Genomic DNA, 25,453 nt, shown 5'->3' with positions numbered 1-25,453 from the left:
AAATTAAACAACAGCACCCAGGTATATGTGGCTATAAATTAAACAACAGCACCAAGGTATATGTGGCTATAAATTAAACAACAGCACCCAGGTATATGTGGCTATAAATAAAACAACAGCACCAAGGTATATGTGGCTATAAAGTAAACAACAGCACCCAGGTATATGTGGCTATAAATTAAACATCAGCACACAGGTATATTTAGGTATAAATTAAACAACAGCACCCAGGTATATTTGGGTCTAAATTAAACAACAGCACCCAGGTATATTTGGGTCTAAATTAAACAACAGCACCCAGGTATATTTGGGTCTAAATTAAACAACAGCACCCAGGTATATTTGGGTATAAATTAAACAACAGCACTCAGGTATATTTGGGTATAAATTAAACAACAGCACCCAGGTATATTTGGCTAGAAATTAAACAACAGCACCCAGGTATATGTGGCTATATATTAAACAACAGCACCCAGGTATATGTGGCTAGAAATTAAACAACAGCACCCAGGTATATTAGGGTATGAATTAAACAACAGCACCCAGGTATATTTGGGTATAAATTAAACAACAGCACCCAGGTATATTTGGGTCCAAATTAAACAGCACCCAGGTATATTTAGGTATAAATTAAACAGCACCCAGGTATATTTGGGTATAAATTAAACAACAGCAACCAGGTATATTTGGGTATAAATTAAACAACAGCACCCAGGTATATTTGGGTCCAAATTAAACAGCACCCAGGTATATTTAGGTATAAATTAAACAACAGCATCCAGGTATATGTGGCTATAAATTAAACAACAGCACCCAGGTATATGTGGCTATAAATTAAACAGCACCCAGGTATATGTGGCTATAAATTAAACAGCACCCAGGTATATTTAGGCATAAATGAAACAACAGCACCCAGGTATATTTTGCTATAAATGAAACAACAGCAACCAGGTATATGTGGCTATAAATTAAACACCACCCAGGTATAAGTGGCTATAAATTAAATAACATCACCCAGGTATATGTGGCTATAAATTAAACAACAGCACCCAGGTATATTTAGGTATAAATTAAACAACAGCACCCAGGTATATTTAGGTATAAATTAAACAACAGCACCCAGGTATATTTAGGTATAAATTAAACAACAGCACCCAGGTATATTTTGCTATAAATTAAACAACAGCACCCAGGTATATGTGGCTATAAATTAAACAACAGCACCAAGGTATATGTGGCTATAAATTAAACAACAGCACCCAGGTATATGTGGCTATAAATAAAACAACAGCACCAAGGTATATGTGGCTATAAATTAAACAACAGCACCCAGGTATATGTGGCTATAAATTAAACATCAGCACACAGGTATATTTAGGTATAAATTAAACAACAGCACCCAGGTATATTTGGGTCTAAATTAAACAACAGCACCCAGGTATATTTGGGTCTAAATTAAACAACAGCACCCAGGTATATTTGGGTCTAAATTAAACAACAGCACCCAGGTATATTTGGGTATAAATTAAACAACAGCACTCAGGTATATTTGGGTATAAATTAAACAACAGCACCCAGGTATATTTGGCTAGAAATTAAACAACAGCACCCAGGTATATGTGGCTATATATTAAACAACAGCACCCAGGTATATGTGGCTAGAAATTAAACAACAGCACCCAGGTATATTAGGGTATGAATTAAACAACAGCACCCAGGTATATTTGGGTATAAATTAAACAACAGCACCCAGGTATATTTGGGTCCAAATTAAACAGCACCCAGGTATATTTAGGTATAAATTAAACAACAGCACCCAGGTATATTTAGGTATAAATTAAACAACAGTACCCAGGTATATTTTGCTATAAATTAAACAACAGCACCCAGGTATATGTGGCTATAAATTAAACAACAGCACCAAGGTATATGTGGCTATAAATTAAACAACAGCACCCAGGTATATGTGGCTATAAATAAAACAACAGCACCAAGGTATATGTGGCTATAAAGTAAACAAGAGCACCCAGGTATATGTGGCTATAAATTAAACATCAGCACACAGGTATATTTAGGTATAAATTAAACAACAGCACCCAGGTATATTTGGGTCTAAATTAAACAACAGCACCCAGGTATATTTGGGTCTAAATTAAACAACAGCACCCAGGTATATTTGGGTCTAAATTAAACAACAGCACCCAGGTATATTTGGGTATAAATTAAACAACAGCACTCAGGTATATTTGGGTATAAATTAAACAACAGCACCCAGGTATATTTGGCTAGAAATTAAACAACAGCACCCAGGTATATGTGGCTATATATTAAACAACAGCACCCAGGTATATGTGGCTAGAAATTAAACAACAGCACCCAGGTATATTAGGGTATGAATTAAACAACAGCACCCAGGTATATTTGGGTATAAATTAAACAACAGCACCCAGGTATATTTGGGTCCAAATTAAACAGCACCCAGGTATATTTAGGTATAAATTAAACAGCACCCAGGTATATTTGGGTATAAATTAAACAACAGCAACCAGGTATATTTGGGTATAAATTAAACAACAGCACCCAGGTATATTTGGGTCCAAATTAAACAGCACCCAGGTATATTTAGGTATAAATTAAACAACAGCACCCAGGTATATGTGGCTATAAATTAAACAACAGCACCCAGGTATATGTGGCTATAAATTAAACAACAGCACCCAGGTATATGTGGCTATAAATTAAACAGCACCCAGGTATATTTAGGCATAAATGAAACAGCACCCAGGTATATTTTGCTATAAATGAAACAACAGCAACCAGGTATATGTGGCTATAAATTAAACACCACCCAGGTATAAGTGGCTATAAATTAAATAACAGCACCCAGGTATATGTGGCTATAAATTAAACAACAGCACCCAGGTATATTTAGGTATAAATTAAACAACAGCACCCAGGTATATTTAGGTATAAATTAAACAACAGCACCCAGGTATATTTAGGTATAAATTAAACAACAGTACCCAGGTATATTTTGCTATAAATTAAACAACAGCACCCAGGTATATGTGGCTATAAATTAAACAACAGCACCAAGGTATATGTGGCTATAAATTAAACAACAGCACCCAGGTATATGTGGCTATAAATAAAACAACAGCACCAAGGTATATGTGGCTATAAAGTAAACAACAGCACCCAGGTATATGTGGCTATAAATTAAACAACAGCACCCAGGTATATGTGGCTATAAAATGAACAACAGCACCCAGGTATATTTGGCTATAAATTAAACAACAGCACCCAGGTATATTTGGGTATGAATTAAACAACAGCACCGAGGTATATTTGGGTCCAAATTAAACAGCACCCAGGTATATTTAGGTATAAATTGAACAACAGCACCCAGGTATATTTGGGTCTAAATTAAACAACAGCACCCAGGTATATGTGGCTATAAATTAAACAACAGTACCCAGGTATATTTGGCTATAAATTAAACAACAGCACCCAGGTATATTTGGGTATAAATTAAACAACAGCACCCAGGTATATGTGGCTATAAATTAAACAACAGTACCCAGGTATATTTGGCTATAAATTAAACAGCACCCAGGTATATTTGGGTATAAATTAAACAACAGTACCCAGGTATATTTGGCTATAAATTAAACAACAGCACCCAGGTATATTTGCGTCTAAATTAAACAACAGCACCCAGGTATATTTTGCTATAAATGAAACAACAGCACCCAGGTATATGTGGCTATAAATTAAACAGCACCCAGGTATATTTAGGTATAAATTAAACAGCACCCAGGTATATTTGGCTATAAATTAAACAACAGCACCCAGGTATATGTGGCTATAAAATGAACAACAGCACCCAGGTATATTTGGCTATAAATTAAACAACAGCACCCAGGTATATTTGGGTATGAATTAAACAACAGCACCGAGGTATATTTGGGTCCAAATTAAACAGCACCCAGGTATATTTAGGTATAAATTGAACAACAGCACCCAGGTATATTTGGGTCTAAATTAAACAACAGCACCCAGGTATATGTGGCTATAAATTAAACAACAGCACCCAGGTATAGTTAGGCATAAATTAAACAACAGCACCCAGGTATATTTTGCTATAAATGAAACAGCACCCAGGTATATGTGGCTATAAATTAAACAACAGCACCCAGGTATTTGTGGCTATAAATTAAACAACAGCACCCAGGTATATGTGGCTATAAATTAAACAACAGCACTCAGGTATATTTAGGTATAAATTAAACAGCACCCAGGTATATTTGGCTATAAATTAAACAACAGCACCCAGGTATATGTGGCTATAAAATGAACAACAGCACCCAGGTATGTTTGGCTATAAATTAAACAACAGTACCCAGGTATATTTGGCTATAAATTAAACAACAGCACCCAGGTATATTTGGGTCTAAATTAAACAACAGCACCCAGGTATATGTGGCTATAAATTAAACAACAGCACCCAGGTATATGTGGCTATAAATTAAACAACAGCACCCAGGTATATGTGGCTATAAATTAAACAGCACCCAGGTATATTTAGGTATAAATTAAACAGCACCCAGGTATATTTGGCTATAAATTAAACAACAGCACCCAGGTATATTTGGCTATAAATTAAACAACAGCACCCAGGTATATTTGGGTATGAATTAAACAACAGCACCCAGGTATATTTGGGTCCAAATTAAACAGCACCCAGGTATATTTAGGTATAAATTGAACAACAGCACCCAGGTATATTTGGGTCTAAATTAAACAACAGCACCCAGGTATATGTGGCTATAAATTAAACAACAGCACCCAGGTATATTTAGGCATAAATTAAACAGCACCCAGGTATATTTTGCTATAAATGAAACAACAGCACCCAGGTATATGTGGCTATAAATTAAACAACAGCACCCAGGTATATTTGGGTCTAAATTAAACAACAGCACCCAGGTATATGTGGCTATAAATTAAACAACAGCACCCAGGTATAGTTAGGCATAAATTAAACAACAGCACCCAGGTATATTTTGCTATAAATGAAACAACAGCACCCAGGTATATGTGGCTATAAATTAAACAACAGCACCCAGGTATATGTGGCTATAAATTAAACAACAGCACCCAGGTATATGTGGCTATAAATGAAACAGTACCCAGGTATATTTGGGTATAAATTAAACAGAACCCAGGTTTATTTGGGTATAAATTAAACAGTACCCAGGTATATTTGGGTATACTTGGAGGGACCATTTCACATCCCTATATGTACTACAAGATGACCTACACTGTGTAGGCTATAGATAATGCAAATTCTCTATTTACTATAGTGCCGAGGCTACTAAATACAAAAGGTGTGACAATGACTAGGATGTGGGCTAGGCTAGCTACACTTGAATCCGCCGAATGTAAAGTATCAGGAAGGAAGCATTCTCTAATGTCATCACCAACGAAAAAGCCAGCACTGAGAACATTAGCTCCAAATCAAATATATTTATATAGCCCTTCTTACATCAGCTGATGTCTCAAAGTGCTGTACAGAAACCCAGCCTAAAACCCCAAACAGCAAGAAATACAGGTGTAGAAGCACAGTGGCTAGGAAAAACTCCCTAGAAAGGCCAAAACCTAGGAAGAAACCTAGAGAGGAACCAGGCTATGAGGGGTGGCCAGTCCTCTTCTGGCTGTGCCGGGTGGAGATTATAACAGAACATGACCAAGATGTTCAAATGTTCATAAATGACCAGCAGGGTCAAATAATAATAATCACAGTAGTTGTAGAGGGTGCAACAAGTCAGCACCTCAAGAGTAAATGTCAGTTGGCTTTTCATAGCCGATCATTGAGAGTATCTCTACCGCTCCTGCTGTCTCTAGAGAGTTGAAAACAGCAGGTCTGGGACAGGTAGCACATCCGGTGAACAGGTCAGGGTTCCAGTTGAAACTGGAGCAGCAGCACGGCCCGAGGCCTCAGTATGCCATAGATAGTCTCTGAATGCTGTTGACCGGTCTAACGTGTGTTAGGGGGAGGTTTCTAGGTGAGAGAGATACCCACAATCCACACCTCAGCTGAGTAATGAAAGGGATTCTGTGAAACTGGAGTTAAATCCAGCATGGCCCCGTGGGGGGGGGGGGGGGGGTCATGTCTCATTGTTCTCTGAAAGGACAAATTAACTGGGATTTACAAACACACTGTACAGAGAATGTCTTTAGCCTCCCTCCCCTCATTCTCACTCCTTACCTTCCCCCTCACCCTCTCCCACACTACCTCCCCTCATTCTCACTCCTTACCTTCCCCCTCACCCTCTCCCTCTCCCACACTACCTCCTCTCATTCTCACTCCTTACCTTCCCCCTCACCCTCTCCCTCACCCTCTCCCACACTACCTCCCCTCATTCTCACTCCTTACCTTCCCCCTCACCCTCTCCCACACTACCTCCTCTCATTCTCACTCCTTACCTTCCCCCTCACCCTCACCCTCTCCCACACTACCTCCTCTCATTCTCACTCCTTACCTTCCCCCTCACCCTCTCCCTCTCCCACACTACCTCCTCTCATTCTCACTCCTTACCTTCCCCCTCACCCTCTCCCTCTCCCACACTACCTCCTCTCATTCTCACTCCTTACCTTCCCCCTCACCCTCTCCCACACTACCTCCTCTCATTCTCACTCCTTACCTTCCCCCTCACCCTCTCCCTCTCCCACACTACCTCCTCTCATTCTCACTCCTTACCTTCCCCCTCACCCTCTCCCTCACCCTCTCCCACACTACCTCCTCTCATTCTCACTCCTTACCTTCCCCCTCACCCTCACCCTCTCCCACACTACCTCCTCTCATTCTCACTCCTTACCTTCCCCCTCACCCTCTCCCTCACCCTCTCCCACACTACCTCCTCATTCTCACTCCTTACCTTCCCCCTCACCCTCACCCTCTCCCACACTACCTCCTCTTATTTATGCGGCCACATTTTCCAAAAACTCTTAAATATCTGCTCCTATTAAGATTCCAAGAGTTCTGCAGAAAGAATGTGACGTCATCAATGAAATGAAAATGTGAGTAAAATTTTAAAAAAGCTTATTAAAACCACAGTAGGAAGTGGATTTACATCTGGTAACGGAATTACTGTAACAAAATGACAACATGGGTCCCTGATCTGTACTACACAGAAATACATAATTGTGGATATGAATGTTATTCTCTTCAAGGTGATGTATGCTGAATAGGTACACAAAAAGTAGAAATATACAATATCCTTATTTTGCATATTTGGGTATTAATCTAAACACTGGCAATTATTTTACTCAAAATCAAATGTATTTATAAAGCCCTTCTTACATCAGCTGATGACTCAAAGTGCTGTTCAGAAACCCAGCCTAAAACCCCCAAACAGCAAGCAATGCAGGTGTAGAAGCACGGTGGCTAGGAATGAGCTCCGCCCCCAAACAAGACCACATTTGGAGAGAGAGTATCAGATTGCCCAGACTGTTTTAACATTCTTGGGTTGACCACCAGATGACAGAAAGAAAACAGCTATGAGCTGAACATAACAGTCAGTGGAAGAGAGGACAGTAGCAGGAGACACTATGAGCTGAACATAACAGTATGTTAGTGGAAGAGAGGACAGTAACAGGAGACACTATGAGCTGAACATAACAGTATGTTAGTGGAAGAGAGGACAGTAACAGGAGACACTATGAGCTGAACATAACAGTATGTTAGTGGAAGAGAGGACAGTAACAGGAGACACTATGAGCTGAACATAACAGTATGTTAGTGGAAGAGAGGACAGTAACAGGAGACACTATGAGCTGAACATAACAGTATGTTAGTGGAAGGGAGGACAGTAACAGGAGACACTATGAGCTGAACATAACAGTATGTTAGTGGAAGAGAGGACAGTAACAGGAGACACTATGAGCTGAACATAACAGTATGTTAGTGGAAGAGAGGACAGTAACAGGAGACACTATGAGCTGAACATAACAGTATGTTAGTGGAAGAGAGGACAGTAGCAGGAGACACTATGAGCTGAACATAACAGTATGTCAGTGGAAGGGAGGACAGTAACAGGAGACACTATGAGCTGAACATAACAGTATGTTAGTGGAAGAGAGGACAGTAACAGGAGACACTATGAGCTGAACATAACAGTATGTTAGTGGAAGAGAGGACAGTAACAGGAGACACTATGAGCTGAACATAACAGTATGTTAGTGGAAGAGAGGACAGTAACAGGAGACACTATGAGCTGAACATAACAGTATGTTAGTGGAAGAGAGGACAGTAACAGGAGACACTATGAGCTGAACATAACAGTATGTTAGTGGAAGAGAGGACAGTAGCAGGAGACACTATGAGCTGAACATAACAGTATGTTAGTGGAAGAGAGGACAGTAACAGGAGACACTATGAGCTGAACATAACAGTATGTTAGTGGAAGAGAGGACAGTAGCAGGAGACACTATGAGCTGAACATAACAGTATGTTAGTGGAAGGGAGGACAGTAACAGGAGACACTATGAGCTGAACATAACAGTATGTCAGTGGAAGAGAGGACAGTAACAGGAGACACTATGAGCTGAACATAACAGCCAGTGGAAGAGAGGACAGTAACAGGAGACACTATGAACTGAACATAACAGCCAGTGGAAGGGAGGACAGTAACAGGAGACACTATGAGCTGAACATAACACTATGTCAGTGGAAGGGAGGACAGTAACAGGAGACACTATGAGCTGAACATAACAGTATGTTAGTGGAAGAGAGGACAGTAGCAGGAGACACTATGAGCTGAACATAACAGTATGACAGCGGAAGAGAGGACAGTAACAGGAGACACTATGAGCTGAACATAACAGTATGTCAGTGGAAGGGAGGACAGTAACAGGAGACACTATGAGCTGAACATAACAGTATGTTAGTGGAAGAGAGGACAGTAACAGGAGACACTATGAGCTGAACATAAAAGTATGTCAGTGGAAGGGAGGACAGTAACAGGAGACACTATGAGCTGAACATAACAGTATGACAGTGGAAGGGAGGACAGTAACAGGAGATACTATGAGCTGAACATAACAGTATGTTAGTGGAAGAGAGGACAGTAACAGGAGACTCAACTGTGGCTTGTGACTACTTTAATGTCCCCTTGTAGCCATTTCAATTGCAATTCTACCGATTTGGTACAAGTTAAATCACTTAATATCAGTAAAAATACTAGGAAATTGGTAGGTCTACATTTACTTGTTACTCCTGTGAACCTTCATCATCCTGTTTTATTAAAATGTTATATTTCAATATATATTTGCATATGCAATATGTTTAAGATTGGCCCTGTTTACGCTGAGTCTTCATTTGAATGTAGTCTGTGGTTAGGTGATATTTGCAATAGGTTTGTCACGGAAGGGAAAGACATTGTCATCTTGATTTGAACCATACGCTATCCATTCATCTTGATTTGAACCATACGCTATCCATTCATCTTGATTTGAACCATACGCTATCCATTCATCTTGATTTTATTCATACGCTATCCATTCATCTTGATTTGAACCATACGCTATCCATTCATCTTGATTTGAACCATACGCTATCCATTCATCTTGATTTGAACCATACGCTATCCATTCATCTTGATTTTATCCATACGCTATCCATTATCTTGATTTTAACCATACGCTATCCATGTATCTTGATTTTAACCATAGGCTATCCATGTATCTTGATTTTAACCATAGGCTATCCATTATCTTGATTTTAACCATACGCTATCCATGTATCTTGATTTTAACCATACGCTATCCATTCATCTTGATTTGAACCATACGCTATCCATTCATCTTGATTTTATTCATACGCTATCCATTCATCTTGATTTGAACCATACGCTATCCATTCATCTTGATTTGAACCATACGCTATCCATTTGTCTTGATTTTAACCATACGCTATCCATTTATCTTGATTTTATCCATACATCTTGATTTTAACCATACGCTATCCATTTATCTTGATTTTATCCATACATCTTGATTTTATCCATACACTATCCATTCATCTTGATTTTAACCATACACTATCCATTCGTCTTGATTTTAACCATACACTATCCATTTGTCTTGCTTTTATCCATAATCTATCCATGTATCTTGATTTTATCCATACGCTATCCATGTATCTTGATTTTATCCATACGCTATCCATGTATCTTGATTTTATCCATACGCTATCCATGTATCTTGATTTTATCCATACGCTATCCATGTATCTTGATTTTAACCATACGCTATCCATGTATCTTGATTTTAACCATAGGCTATCCATTATCTTGATTTTAACCATACGCTATCCATGTATCTTGATTTTAACCATACGCTATTCATTTTCAAAAAGTCAAGCTTTTCTTTATAAGAGGAACTAATTTAGCTTGTTTAATTAGCACAGCATAGAGTGGTTGAGTTTTGAAAAGAACAATGCACATTTGAATTCCTTTCTTTGTAGACCAGTCAGCAACATTGAGAAACCAACATTTTAGTTTTTTTCATGTTTATAATGTGAAGCTGTATTATGTTTCTGACTTGTGGTTTTCATTACAGTCCAACTATGACCTCTGACCTGACACTTGTGATTTTCATTACAGTCCAACTATGACCTCTGACCTGACACTTGTGGTTTTCATTATACAGTCCAACTATGACCTCTGACCTGACAGTTGTGGTTTTCATTACAGTCCAGCTATGACCTCTGACCTGACAGTTGAGGATCGAGACAAGACAACAGTGTAATTTCAGCCTAGCATCAACAACCGTGGCATCAAGCGAACTTCAATCAACTATGTCAGACCCATTTAATGAATCAAATGTGTTCTGCTGTTTCTGTTGCTGACCCACTAAAACACACACACACACACACACACACACACACACACGTCTAAACAGCCGGTAACAGACTCGTTTTCTGCCGGCTACTTTTTCCCCATTTTGATTTGAAAATTTCAATTGGCTAGTCAGAAAAGTCAGCATTAGCCTATGAAGGACATGCACGTTGTAACGGAGGAGGAACTGGCTACATGAACTTTATCCTCTGCCAACAAGATGAGTAATGAACAGAACAAATCCATAGCAGAGTAGTTTACCTAGTGGGCTTGTTGCTGTGCGTTCTATGCCAGATAAATATTTATGTCGAAGGCGTATTCAAAGTTGCGAGTGCCATAGGGAGAGAAACATGCATTCTGTCAAGCAATCAATGCACAACAAAATCTTAATGCAATGGGTGGGAAAAACACCTTTGAAAGCAGTTTTGATGGCCTTTGTTAAAAAGATGGGGATCCCCCCCCCCCCTTATTGCTCGGCTCCTACAATTGCTGGCATCGTTTTAAAAATGCAATTACAACCGGAGCTTCAAGCATGGTTTAGGGACAACTGCTCAACAGAGCTCTTAAAAAAGGGAAAATGACTTACTTTGTAATATATATTATTACAAATCAGGATATTGTGTCCAGTGGGGTAAATGCAGATGGGCAAACCCAAACGCTTCAGTTTATGCATGTATATCCACTATGTTGCATCATTTGGGCCACAGGTCATAAGTCTTAATGATAGTAGCACCCCCCATGTATAGGATATATGCATGCTCCAATATATTACATTCATTTCAAGGATCAGACCCTTTTTTCAATATTCGCCCAAATCTAACTGCCTGTAGCTCAGGGCCCAAATCTAACTGCCTGTAGCTCAGCACCCAAATCTAACTGCCTGTAGCTCAGGGCCCAAATCTAACTGCCTGTAGCTCAGGGCCCAAATCTAACTGCCTGTAGCTCAGCGCCCAAATCTAACTGCCTGTAGCTCAGCGCCCAAATCTAACTGCCTGTAGCTCAGCGCCCAAATCTAACTGCCTGTAGCTCAGCGCCCAAATCTAACTGCCTGTAGCTCAGGGCCCAAATCTAACTGCCTGTAGCTCAGGGCCCAAATCTAACTGCCTGTAGCTCAGGGCCCAAATCTAACTGCCTGTAGCTCAGGGCCCAAATCTAACTGCCTGTAGCTCAGGGCCCAAATCTAACTGCCTGTAGCTCAGGACCTGAAGCAAGGATATGCATATTCTTGATACAATTTGAAAGGAAACACTTTGAAGTTTGTGGAAATGTGAAATTAATGTAGGATAATATAACACATTAGATCGATCTTGCAACCATCCAGTTACTAGTCCAACGCTCTAACCACTAGGCTACCTGCCGCATACTTGCAGGATGTGCAAGGACACAAGTAAAAGGAGGGCTGTGATTGGTTAAATTGCCAATTTCTCTATATAAAAATGGGTCATAACTTTAAAAGTAGCAGAGATCCCCCTCTGGAACTTGATATGCCCTTAACGTACATTATGTTCAACAATATCAACATTTTAGTTTCTCAACATTCATGTTTATATGTTTCAATATTCCTAAATTAATGCAAAATATTACTCATATTACAGAGCAAGTGGTAAATCTTCATGACACACATTCTTTGTAGAACTTACAGACTAAACATTATGGAGTCTTAAAAGGAGGCCTGGATATGTCCAACATTTCATAAATATGCCAAATTTAAATAATGAATTTAATCAATAATGCTTTTAGATTCAAATGTACACTACCGGTAAATTGTATTTAGAACACCTACTCTCAAGGGTTTTTCTTTATTTTGACTATTTTCTACATTGTAAAATTGTAGCGAAGAGATCAAAACTTTGAAACAACACATATGGAATCATGTAGTAACTGAAAAAGTGTTAAACAAATCAATTCTTCAATTAGCCACCCTTTGCCTTGATGACAGCTTTGCACATTCTTGGTATTCTCTCAACCAGCTTCATGAGGTAGCCACCTGGAATGCATTTCAATTAACAGGTTTGCCTTCTTAAAAAGTTAATTTGTGGAATGTATTTCCTTCTTAATGCGTTTGAGCCTATCAGTTGTGTTGTGACAAGGGGGGGGGGGGGGGGGGGGGGGGGGTATACAGAAGATAACCCTATTTGGTATTTTGTTAAAAAGACCAAGTCCATATTACAGCAAGAACAGCTCAAATAAGCAAAGAGAAATGACAGTCCATCATTACTTTAAAACATGATGGTCAGTCAATCTGGAAAATTTCAAGAACTTTGAAAGTTTCTTCAAGGACAGTTGCAAAAACCATCAAGAGCTATGATGAAACTGGCTTTCATGAGGACCGCCACAGGAAAGGAAGACCCAGAGTTACCTCTGCTGCAGAGGATAAGTTCATTAGGAGTTACCAGCTTCAGAAATTGCAGCCCAAATAAATGCTTCAGAGTTCAAGTAACAGACACATCGCAACATCAACTGTTCAGAAGAGACTGCGTGAATCAGGCCTTCATGGTGAATTGCTGCAAAGAAACCACTACTAAAGGACACCAATAAGAAGAAGAGACTTGCTTGGGCCAAGAAACACGAGCAATGGTCATTATATATATATGTTTTTCAGCCATAGCCTGCAGAGCCACCATTCATCGTTCTGGCGCCTTCTGAGAGCCTATGGGAGCGTTAGAAAATGTCACGTTATGCCAGAGATCCCCTGTTTTGGTTAGAGATGATCAAGAAGGCCAAGAAATAGTTAGAGAGAACGCTTCCTGTTTGGAATCTTCTCAGGTTTTGGCCTGCCAAATGAGTTCTGTTATACTCACAGACACCATTCAAACAGTTTTAGAAACTTTAGGGTGTTTCCTATCCAAATCAAACAATTATATGCATATTCTAGTTACTGTGCAGGAGTAGTAACCAGATTAAATCGGGTACGTTTTTTATCCGGCCGTGCAAATACTGCCCCCTATCCCTAACAGGTTTTAAGTTCCTTGCTCAGAACATGAGAACTTATGAAAGCTGGTGGTTCCTTTTAACATGAGTCTTCAATATTCCCAGGTAAGAAGTTTTAGGTTGTAGTTATTATAGGACTATATCTCTATACCATTTGTATTTCATATACCTTTGACTATTGGATGTTCTTATAGGCACTATAGTATTGCCAGCCTAATCTCTGGAGTTGATAGGCTTGAAGTTATAAACAGCGCAATGCTTGAAGCACAGCGAAGAGCTGCTGGCAAACGCAGGAAAGTGCTGTTTGAATGAATGCTTACAAGCCTGCTTTTGCCTACCACCGCTCAGTCAGCCTGCTCTATCAAATATCAAATCATAGACTTAATTATAATAGAATAACACACAGAAATACGAGCCTTTGGTCATTAATATGGTCAAATCCGGAAATATCATTTCGAAATCAAAACGTTTATTCTTTCAGTGAAATACGGAACCGTTCCGTATTTTATCTAATGGGTGGCATCCCTAAGTCTAAATATTCCACAAACTTCAATGTTGTCATAATTATGAACAATTCGGTATCCAAAAATGCCAATAACCGATTATTATGAAAACTTGAAATCGGCCATGCCAATTATTTTTTTACATTTATTTAACTAGGCAAGACAGTTAAGAACAAATTCTTATTTTCAATGATGGCCTAGGAACAGTGGGTTGTTAACCTCTTGACGGTCGCCTAGGATAGGGGGCGCCACAGCGCATTTAGAAAAAAATGTGTGCCCATTTTAAACGGCCTACTACTCAAACTCAGAAGCTAGGATATGCATATAATTAATACTTGTGGATAGAAAACACCCTAAAGTTTCTAAAACTGTTTGAATGGTGTCTGTGAGTATAACAGAACTCATATGGCAGTCAAAACCCCGAGACAGGAAGTGGAATTCTGAATTGCGAACTCAACTTCATCACGTTGCCTATTAATCACACCGTGAGCTATGGTTCATTGAGCACTTCCTATTGCTTCCACTAGATGTCCCCAGTCTTTACAAAGTGATTTGAGTCTCCTACTGTGAAAACTGAATGAATGAGACGCTGTTGAAATTGGTCACACGGAGAGGGCCATCACCATTATGACGCCGGCGCCCCTGGTTACCCTCCCCTTTCGAAACGTTTTGAAACACAATGCAATCGTCCCCCTCGAATCTTATTGGAGCTCTAGTTGAAAAGGGCCCTAAAGATGTATGTTATACAACGTTTGACATGTTTGAACGAACCTAAATAAGAAAAAAATGCATTTTGTTGAAAGAGTAGCCCCACGCACGTCGGAACTTTTGGTGCAGCCTTCAGAACGCGCTAACAACAACAAGCTATTGGAACATAAAGGATGAACTTTTTTGAACGAAAATACATTTGTTGTGGACCTGGGATTCCTGGAAGTGCCTAAGGATGAAGATAATCAAAGGTAAGGGATTATTGACAATAGTATACAAGACTAGATTTGATATGCGATTGTTCCAAGATGGCTAGCCTATTGCTATTGCTAGCCTATTGTTCTGAGTATCGCATCCCCTTTTATCGCAAAGTGTGATTACCCAGTAAAGTTATTTTTAAATCTGGCATTACAGGTGCTTTCAAGAGATATTCATCTATAAATCTTAGAATGACAATATTACATTTTAAAAATGTTTTCGAATAGTAATTTAGTAAATTGTAGCTCTGTTTCATCAGATGCATTTGAGGGAAAATAGTTAGTCAACGTTACGCACCGATGTAAAATGCTGTTTTTATATATAAATATGAACTTTATCGAACAAAAGAATGCATGTATTGTGTAACATGATGTCCTAGGTGTGTCATCTGATGAAGATTGTCAAAGGTTAGTGCTGCATTTAGCTGTTTTTTGGTTATTTGTGATGCATGTGGTTGGTCGGAAAATGGCTATGTGGCTACTTTTACGATATACTCCTCTAACATAATCTAATGTTTTGCTTTTGCTGTAAAGCCTTTTTGAAATCGGACAACGTGGTTCGATTCAGGAGAGGTGTATCTATAAAACGATATAATTTGGAAAAAAAATTATAAAATTTTGTTATGCTAATGGGGACAGGATTTTTCGCTGGATGTCCGTCCCGTCCGCACAGGGGTTAACTGCCTTCTTCAGGGGCAGAACGACAGATTTTTATTTTGTCAGCTCAGGGATTCGATCTTGCAACCTTTCGGTTACTAGTCCAACGCTCTAACCACTAGGCTACCTGCCGTCCCATTAAATCGGTCGACCTCTACCCAAAACACATCCAGGCAGTGTAAGGGCTATTTGACCAAGAAGGAGAGTAATGGAGTGCTGCATCAGATGACCTGGCTTCCACAATCACCCGACCTCAACCCAATTGAGATGGTTTTGGGATGAGTCGGAACGCTGAGTTAAGGAAAAGCAGCCAACAAGTGCTCAGCATTTGTGGGATCTCTTTCAAGTCTGTTGGAAAAGCATTCCAGGTGAAGCTGGTTGTGAGAATGCCAAGAGTGTGAAAAGCTGTCATCAAGGCAAAGGGTGGTTATTTGAAGAATCTCAAATATATGTTTTGGTTACTACATGATTTCGGTTACCATAGGCGTTATTTAATAGTTTTGATGTCTTCACTACTATTCTACAATGTAGTAAAAATAAAGAAAAACCCTTGAATGAGTAGGTGTTCTAAAACTATTGACCGGTAGTGTATGTCAACAATCCCCCAAAGGAACATGCTTCTATGTATAACATTGCTCTGGTTTTGTATGTAATCACTCCACATCTTTCTGCTCGATACCACAATGTCTTTTACCAATCTGGGCGGTAAACCCGTTAAAGTGTTCAATCATTTTGCTGAGTATTTCAGATGGAATCAAAACATTCAATTGTACCAGAGGCCACCAAAACAGAGCTTGTTCTGCAAATAAAAATTGCCCCCGGACCCAACTAGACAGCCCGGAAAACTCTGGCTGGCTATTCCACACACACACACCAGTGTTTCCCCTTTATGCATTTATCATGCTCTCCGCCCAATCGTCAACAACCGCATATTCCCTTCCTTCCTGTCTGTCTGTGTCTTGGACTGCCTGCCTGTTTATCCATCTCTGTTTATCGGTCTCGGTCTGCTTGTCTGTTCTAGACCATAGGAATAGAATCAGTGTGCCAGTCCACCCATTATGACATCACTGACTTGAATGGGGGACGCATGTTCTATAGATTCTGTTTCTATGTTCTACCCAGCCTTCCTCCAGTCTGTACAATAACTGCCATCAGCGCTAGGCAAAACCAGAAAAGCACAGAGTGCACACTATAATGTGATTAAATGTTCTGTGGTCTGGCGCCCCTCCCAACTACCTCTCCCATCCCTCTCTCTCACAAACACACACAGATTCCCGCTCTCAATTCAATTCAATTTAAGGGCTTTATTGGCATGGGAAACATATGTTAACATTGCCAAAGCAAGTGAAGTAGATAATATACAAAAGTGAAATAAACAATAAAAATGAACAGTAAACATTACACTCATAGAAGTTTCAAAAGAATAAAGACATTACAAATGTCATTATGTATATATAGGTCTCCCTCTCTCACACAAAAACACAGATTCTCTCTCTCTCTGAGGAGTAGTGTTTATAAAATAGAACCCCTATGTTAACAGTCAACAGCAGACTTAACAGGTATGACCATCCTGACTTTCTGGAATAGAGTTTATTATGTGAATCCATCTGTCTGTCTGTCTGTCTGTCATTAGAAAGGTGAAGCATCACATATACAGTGTCTTCGGAAAGTGTTCAGACCCCTTGACTTTCTCCACATTTTGTTGTTACGCTACAGCCTTATTCTAAAATGGATTAAATAAAACACAATCCTCAGGAATCTACACACAATAATTACAAAGCAAAAACAGATTTTTTGATATTTTTTTTTTTACAAATGTATTAAAAATAAAAAACCGAAATACCTTTTTTTTTACATACAGTGGCAAGAAGAAGTATGTGAACCCTTTGGAATTACCTGGATTTCTGAATAAATTGGTCATAAAATTTGATCTGATCTTCATCTAGGTCACAACAATAGACAAACACAGTCTGCTTAAATTAATAACACTAACAATTATACGTTTTCATGTCTTTATTGAACACACCGTGTAAACATTCACAGTGCAGGGTGGGAAAAGTATGTGAACCCTTGGATTTAATAACTGGTTGACCCTCCTTTGGCAGCAATAACCTCAACCAAACATTTTCTGTAGTTGCGGATCAGACCTGCACAACGGTCAGGAGGAATTTTGGACCAGTCCTCTTTACAAAACTGTTTCAGTTCAGCAATATTCTTGGGAATATTTTGCCAGAAGCTCTGTGGAACATCCAGGTGCTCTTTTGCGAACTTCAGACATGCAGCAATATTTTTTGGGACAGCAGTGGCTTCTTGCATGGTGTCCTCCCTTGAACACCATTCTTGTTTAGTGTTTTACGTATCGTAGACTTGTCAACAGAGATGTTAGCATGTTCCAGAGATTTCTGTAAGTCTTTAGCTGACACTCTAGGATTCTTCTTAACCTCATTGAGCATTCTGCGCTGTGCTCTTGCAGTCATCTTTGTAGGACGGCCACTCCTAGGGAGAGTAGCAGCAGTGCTGAACTTTCTCCATTTATAGACAATTTGTCTTACCATGGACTGTGAACATCAAGGCTTTTAGAGATACTTTTGTAACCCTTTCCAGCTTTATGCAAGTCAACAATTCATAATCTTAGGTCTTCTGGGATCTCTTTTTTTGAGGCATGGTTCTCATCAGGTTTTGCTTCTTGTGAATAAAAACTCAAATTTTGTGAGTGTTTTTTATAGGGCAAGGCAGCTCCAACCAACATCTCCAATCTCGTCTCATTGATTGGACTCCAATTAGCTGTTGGAGAAGTCCTTAGCCTAGGGGTTCACATACCTTTTCTTGCCACTAAGTATTCAGACCCTTTGCTATGAGACTCAAAATTGAAATCAGATGCATGCTGGTTCCATTGATCATCCTTGAGATGTTTCTACAACTTGGAGTCCACCTGTGGTAAAAATAAATTGATTGGACATGATTTGGAAAGGCACACACCTGTCTATATAAAGGTCCCACAGTTGACAGTACATGTCAGAGCAAAAACCAAGACATGAGGTCGAAGGAATTGTCCATAGAGATAGGATTGTGTCGAGGCACAGATAAGGGGAAGGGTCCGAAAAAATGTCTGCAGCATTGAAGGTCCCCAAGAACACAGTGGCCTCCATCATTCTTAAATGGAAGAAGTTTGGAACCACTCTTCCAAGAGCTGGCCACCCGGCCAAACTGAGCAATCGGGGAGAAGGGCCTTGGTCAGGGAGGTGACCAAGAACCCGATGGTCACTGACAGAGCTCTAGAGTTCCTCTGTGGAGATGGGAGAAACTTCCAGAAGGGCAGCCATCTCTGCAGCACTCCACCAATCAGGCCTTTATGGTAGAGTGGCCAGATGGAAGTCACTCCTCAGTTAAAGGCAGATGACAGCCCTCTTGGAGTTTGCCTAAAGGCACCTGAAGACTCTCAGACCATGAGAAACAAGATTCTCTGGTCTGATGAAACCAAGATTGAACTCTTTGGCCTGCATGCCAAGCGCCACGTCTGGAGGAAAGCTGGCACCATCCCTACGGTGAAGCATGGTGGTGGTAGCATCATGCTTTGGGGATGTTTTTCAGCAGCATGGACTGGGAGAGTAATCTGGATTGAGGCAAAGATGAACAGAGCAAAGTACAGAGAGATCCTTGATGAAAACCTGCTCCAGAGCACTCAGGACCTCAGACTGGGGCGAAGGTTCACCTTCCAACAGGACAACAACCCTAAGTTGTTGCCAAGACAACACAGGAGTGGCTTCGGGAGAAGTCTCTGAATGTCCTTGAGTGGCCCAGCCAGAGCCCGGACATGAACACGATCGAACATCTCTGGAGAGACCTGAAAATAGCTGTGCAGCAACGCTTCCCATTCAACCTGACAGAGCTTAAGAGGATCTGCAGAGAAGAATGGGAGAAACTCCCCAAATACAGGTGTGCCAAGCTTGTAGCGTCATACCCAAGAAGACTGTTGTAATCGCTGCCAAAGGTGCTTCAACAAAGAACTGAGCAAAGGGTCTGAATAACACTCCTACAAGTGAGAGCAGGAGAATGGCTTTATTATTATGGCCAGTCTCACACCACTGAATCAATTTAACTAGGTCAGTCAGTGAATACCAGTCAGGGAATCTGACTTATACATTAGTTAGTACTGAGCGATTAACCCAAATCTTTTTTTTTTTTTACCCCAGTTTTTAAACAAGTAATTGACCAACGTTGGTTCGATTGGTATCTTTATCCTGAAAATACATGATCAAAGTGATTTAATAGTTGGTATTCAGCAGTCATTAAATTATGCCTTATTTACTTTGGAAGAACAACTAAAATAGTGATTTTTGTCAGACAGCAACTCTGTAGAGATGAGATGATGACTTGGAATGAAATAATAAAGACATCAAAAAGGCCTGAAACAAATGTAATAAACACAACAACTGAAATATTTTAATAAAGTAAAGTAATGTGAATAAATGATGGTTAATATGTGATGAGCAGTAATGGACAGTCTCTACCATCATGGGACTTTTATTACACGGTGGGTGGTGTGGTGTTGGTGTGGTGGTGTTATGGTATGGTGTGTGGTAGTGTTGGTAGTGTTGGTGGAAGGACTGCCTTTCTTAACTCTATTCCTTGAACTGCATTGTTGGTTAAGGGCTTGTAGCTAAGCATTTTTACAGTAAGGTCTGTTGTATTCGGCACATGTGACAAAATTTGATTTGATTTTAAAAGTGAGAAAAAGTTGAGCTGTGTTATCCATCCAATGAGCTAAAACACCACAGCAAACTGAAGAGCATTCCTTATACCTTTCCCTTGGTTGGTAGAGGAGGCTACAGCTAACACCTTTCCCTTGGTTGGTAGAGGAGGCTACAGCTAACACCTTTCCCTTGGTTGGTAGAGGAGGCTACAGCTAACACCTTTCCCTTGGTTGGTAGAGGAGGCTACAGCTAACACCTTTCCCTTGGTTGGTAGAGGAGGCTACAGCTAACACCTTTCCCTTGGTTGGTAGAGGAGGCTACAGCTAACACCTTTCCCTTGGTTGGTAGAGGAGGTTACAGCTAACACCTTTCCCTTGGTTGGTAGAGGAGGCTACAGCTAACACCTTTCCCTTGGTTGGTAGAGGAGGCTACAGCTAACACCTTTCCCTTGGTTGGTAGAGGAGGCTACAGCTAACACCTTTCCCTTGGTTGGTAGAGGAGGCTACAGCTAACACTTTTCCCTTGGTTGGTAGAGGAGGCTACAGCTAACACTTTTCCCTTGGTTGGTAGAGGAGGCTACAGCTAACACCTTTCCCTTGGTTGGTAGAGGAGGCTACAGCTAACACCTTTCCCTTGGTTGGTCGGAGAGGCTACAGCTAACACCTTTCCCTTGGTTGGTAGAGGAGGTTACAGCTAACACCTTTCCCTTGGTTGGTAGAGGAGGCTACAGCTAACACCTTTCCCTTGGTTGGTAGAGGAGGCTACAGCTAACACCTTTCCCTTGGTTGGTAGAGGAGGTTACAGCTAACACCTTTCCCTTGGTTGGTAGAGGAGGCTACAGCTAACACCTTTCCCTTGGTTGGTAGAGGAGGCTACAGCTAACACCTTTCCCTTGGTTGGTAGAGGAGGCTACAGCTAACACCTTTCCCTTGGTTGGTAGAGGAGGCTACAGCTAACACTTTTCCCTTGGTTGGTAGAGGAGGCTACAGCTAACACTTTTCCCTTGGTTGGTAGAGGAGGCTACAGCTAACACCTTTCCCTTGGTTGGTAGAGGAGGCTACAGCTAACACCTTTCCCTTGGTTGGTCGGAGAGGCTACAGCTAACACCTTTCCCTTGGTTGGTAGAGGAGGTTACAGCTAACACCTTTCCCTTGGTTGGTAGAGGAGGCTACAGCTAACACCTTTCCCTTGGTTGGTAGAGGAGGCTACAGCTAACACCTTTCCCTTGGTTGGTAGAGGAGGCTACAGCTAACACCTTTCCCTTGGTTGGTAGAGGAGGCTACAGCTAACACCTTTCCCTTGGTTGGTCGGAGAGGCTACAGCTACCACCTTTCCCTTGGTTGGTAGAGGAGGCTACAGCTACCACCTTTCCCTTGGTTGGTAGAGGAGGCTACAGCTAACACCTTTCCCTTGGTTGGTAGAGGAGGCTACAGCTAACACCTTTCCCTTGGTTGGTAGAGGAGGCTACAGCTAACACCTTTCCCTTGGTTGGTATGAGAGGCTACAGCTGAGGTCAGCATGGTAGAGTCTGTGTGTCTGCCCTTTGATAATTCACAGGCTCAACTTGGGGGCCCCCTGAGAGGTTGCGGAGGGGAAGGATGGGGAGGATGGAGGGGGAGAGAGGGAGAAGGAGGAGGGGAGGAGAAGCTCTCCAGTCCTTGAGATTGAAGGATTCTATTGGAATCCAGACACTGATCAAGCAACATGTCACCTAACAGACAAATGGTCAGAGAGACAGGGCTGCTACCTTAAATCAATGCTTCTTTACAGGTTCCATCGAGTGCCTCGCTTTGATCCTTGACCCTTTGGGATGTCACTCATATCCCATCCTAATTTTTACAAAAGAGTAAACTTGAAAGACGATGATGAACCAATAACCAATTACTGCCACAAGTAATGAAGGTCCTATTTAATAGTTTGAATCTACAAGCCAAGTTTCAAACGCTGAATCACTGCTACACGTGGACAGGCCCAATGCCACTCAGACACACACTGCTGTTCTGATGGGGTAGAGAGGTAGAGAGAGAGAGAGAGAGAGCAGGAGAGAGCAGAAGAGAGAGAGAGGGAGAGAGAGCAGTAGAGGGAGAGAGAGCAGTAGAGGGAGAGAGAGCAGTAGAGGGAGAGAGAGCAGTAAGGGAGAGAGAGCAGAGAGGGAGAGAGAGCAGAGAGGGAGAGAGAGCAGAGAGGGAGAGAGAGAGCAGTAGAGGGAGAGAGAGAGCAGTAGAGGGAGAGAGAGAGCAGTAGAGGGAGAGAGAGAGCAGTAGAGGGAGAGAGAGAGCAGTAGAGGGAGAGAGAGAGCAGTAGAGGGAGAGAGAGAGCAGTAGAGGGAGAGAGAGCAGTAGAGGGAGAGAGAGCAGTAGAGGGAGAGAGAGCAGTAGAGGAGAGAGAGAGCAGTAGAGGGAGAGAGAGCAGTAGAGAGAGAGAGAGCAGTAGAGAGAGAGAGAGAGAGAGAGAGCAGTAGAGAGAGAGAGAGAGCAGTAGAGAGAGAGAGAGAGCAGTAGAGAGAGAGCAGTAGAGGGAGAGAGAGCAGTAGATGGAGAGAGAGAGCAGTAGAGAGAGAGAGCAGTAGAGAGAGAGAGCAGTAGAGAGAGAGAGCAGTAGAGAGAGAGGTTGACTTTTAGTCAGGTCACCTATTGAAAACATGAAAACCCATCTTGGACCTCTCTCTCAGCACAAAGACTAGAAACATGTGTTTCTCTCCCTGTTCTTTATTTATAAAATCCCAATAGTCGAGAAGTAGACACTCCCAAAACATACTTTACAGCCAAAGTAGACAAATATAGTGGCATGCAACAATTGGTAGATTTATCTGAATATTATTATTTTTAAAAATTATAACAATAGTCTACTTTTTAAGTGGCTCTCAAGAGAGAGAGGGGAGAGAGAGACAGAAAGAGAGAGAGAAAGGGAGAGAGACAGAAAGAGAGAGAGAAAGGGAGAGAGAGGGGAGAGAGACAGAAAGAGAGAAAGGGAGAGAGACAGAAGAGAGACAGAAAGAGAGAGAGAAAGGGAGAGAGAGAGAGAAAGGGAGAGGGAGTCTATCTCTGACAGTGATTAGAAAGCAGAGCAGCTAGGGTGGTGTGCTCCTGGCTTCTATTTCCCCGCTTGGCGGTTCTTCCTAGACAGATGTACAGGCAGCTATGAAAGGAAAGCTAGTTCTGTGTGAGAGAGGCCCACCTTCAGTCCCTTCTGGATTCAGATCCAGACACACCGCCAGAATTCAGGGACTGAATGAGTTCAACCCACTACAACAGTAATAACAGTGGGTTAACACCAACACCAACAAAACAACCCCTATCAGGCGTGTAACTTCTGCACACACAAGTAGTAGGCTAATGATAAACGTATTACAAAATAATATAGGCTAACCTTAGCCTATAACCTACATGGGATCATTAGGAATTATGACGCATATTTATTATGAATAGGCTACCCTAAACAGCAGGTTAAGTAAATCACATTGTATGATATATTCCAATGGTTGTTAATAATGTAACGCTGATTTTATTAATGGAATTTTGACACATGACAAAGAAAGATTGTTGCACTGCCATGTGTCTCGCTCTACACCAATGCAATCTCCTAAAAGTGACCACCAAGACACGACCCACATATCTAAACCCGCACACACACACACACTGCTGGACTGATCCGAGTCTTGATCCACCAAAAAAATCTACGAAACAACACATCCGCCGCCGTCAATACCAGGCTACGGCATCTCGGCTATAACGGAGGAAATGCACAACCTGCCGACTACCCTACAAAATACGTCTCTATCTCCGTCCAGCGACGTCGCAGCATTGATTACACGACAAGCGCCCTAAATGTCGCTTCAAGTGGTCACTCCATTGTCGGGGAAACAATCCCAGCGAACCAACTGGTAGAAAGAATCACAAAACCCTCCCGAGCGAGATGTGTTCAACGCGACAGACACAGGCTGCAACCAACAGAACAATCACGTAACTTAACTTACCAGATTTAAAGCGAGTGGCGAAACGACTCGGAGAAAGTCCTCTTTAGTACATTTCAGGATCTTGTTTTTTTTTTTGTTTTTTTTTTGGAAATGATCTTCCTCTAGTCACACTACCACTGAGAATGACTGGGGTTCAACGTCAGTAGGTGAATCAACTAAGATAGAGAGAGCGCAGTAAGTTGAAGTGTCAAATTACATTGGCCATTCTATTCCCAAAGGGCCATGCTTGGTGGTTAGGAACAAAATGTGTAGCGGATTACAGTGAGGAGCCGTAACATGTACAGGAAGACTGGAATGGACTGAGCTTGTCGCCTGGAAGAATTTGACATCTGTTACGCTATAAACACGGTGTTATTTCATTATATAACGGGATAATTAAACGTAGACGTATTTAATGATAATAATAATTTATTATTTTTAGGAATAGGTCATTGTTTTTGTGAAAAATTGGTAATAAACACAAATATATACATAACATGGATGCATATACAGTAAATATCAACTATCTCAATCTACCAAATGGGATATTTTTACATATTATTATTATTATTATTCACATTAATATTACTATGATTACTGTCATTATTAGTATTATTACTCTCCAGTGCTCCGCCATCATAGTTAAAGCCATGTTCCGGGTTTTCCTGGTTGCAGTCTCTGATGGAAAGGTCTGATTAACAAAGGGGTTTTCTATTTTGGCCAAAAGACCGTCCTCTCTCCTCCTCGCTCCTCCGTGAACCGGAAACCGATAAAGTGGTCGGAGGGTGTGTGTCAATTTGTTAGTCTGAAAACGGAAGAGTGTCCTCACCTCATCTTTCACCGAGGA

The 25,453-nt window shown here is 41.0% G+C and overlaps 1 protein-coding gene across 1 annotated transcript in view; it reads right to left on the bottom strand.

The window, feature by feature from the left end:
- The window catches only part of LOC115155607 (zinc finger MIZ domain-containing protein 1), a 387,284-nt gene extending 362,402 nt beyond the window's left edge, over positions 1–24,882 (bottom strand). Inside the window, exon 1 of the mRNA XM_029702387.1 lies at positions 24,628–24,882. The gene's annotated coding sequence lies outside the window, so the exon portion shown is untranslated. The remainder of the gene's footprint in view (positions 1–24,627) is intronic.
- Between the last annotated feature and the right edge of the window lie 571 nt (positions 24,883–25,453).

This window comes from Salmo trutta, chromosome 2 (genome assembly GCF_901001165.1).
Source record: "Salmo trutta chromosome 2, fSalTru1.1, whole genome shotgun sequence".
Taxonomy (NCBI): Eukaryota; Metazoa; Chordata; class Actinopteri; order Salmoniformes; family Salmonidae; genus Salmo; species Salmo trutta.
This window is presented reverse-complemented; position numbering and strand designations above follow the sequence as displayed.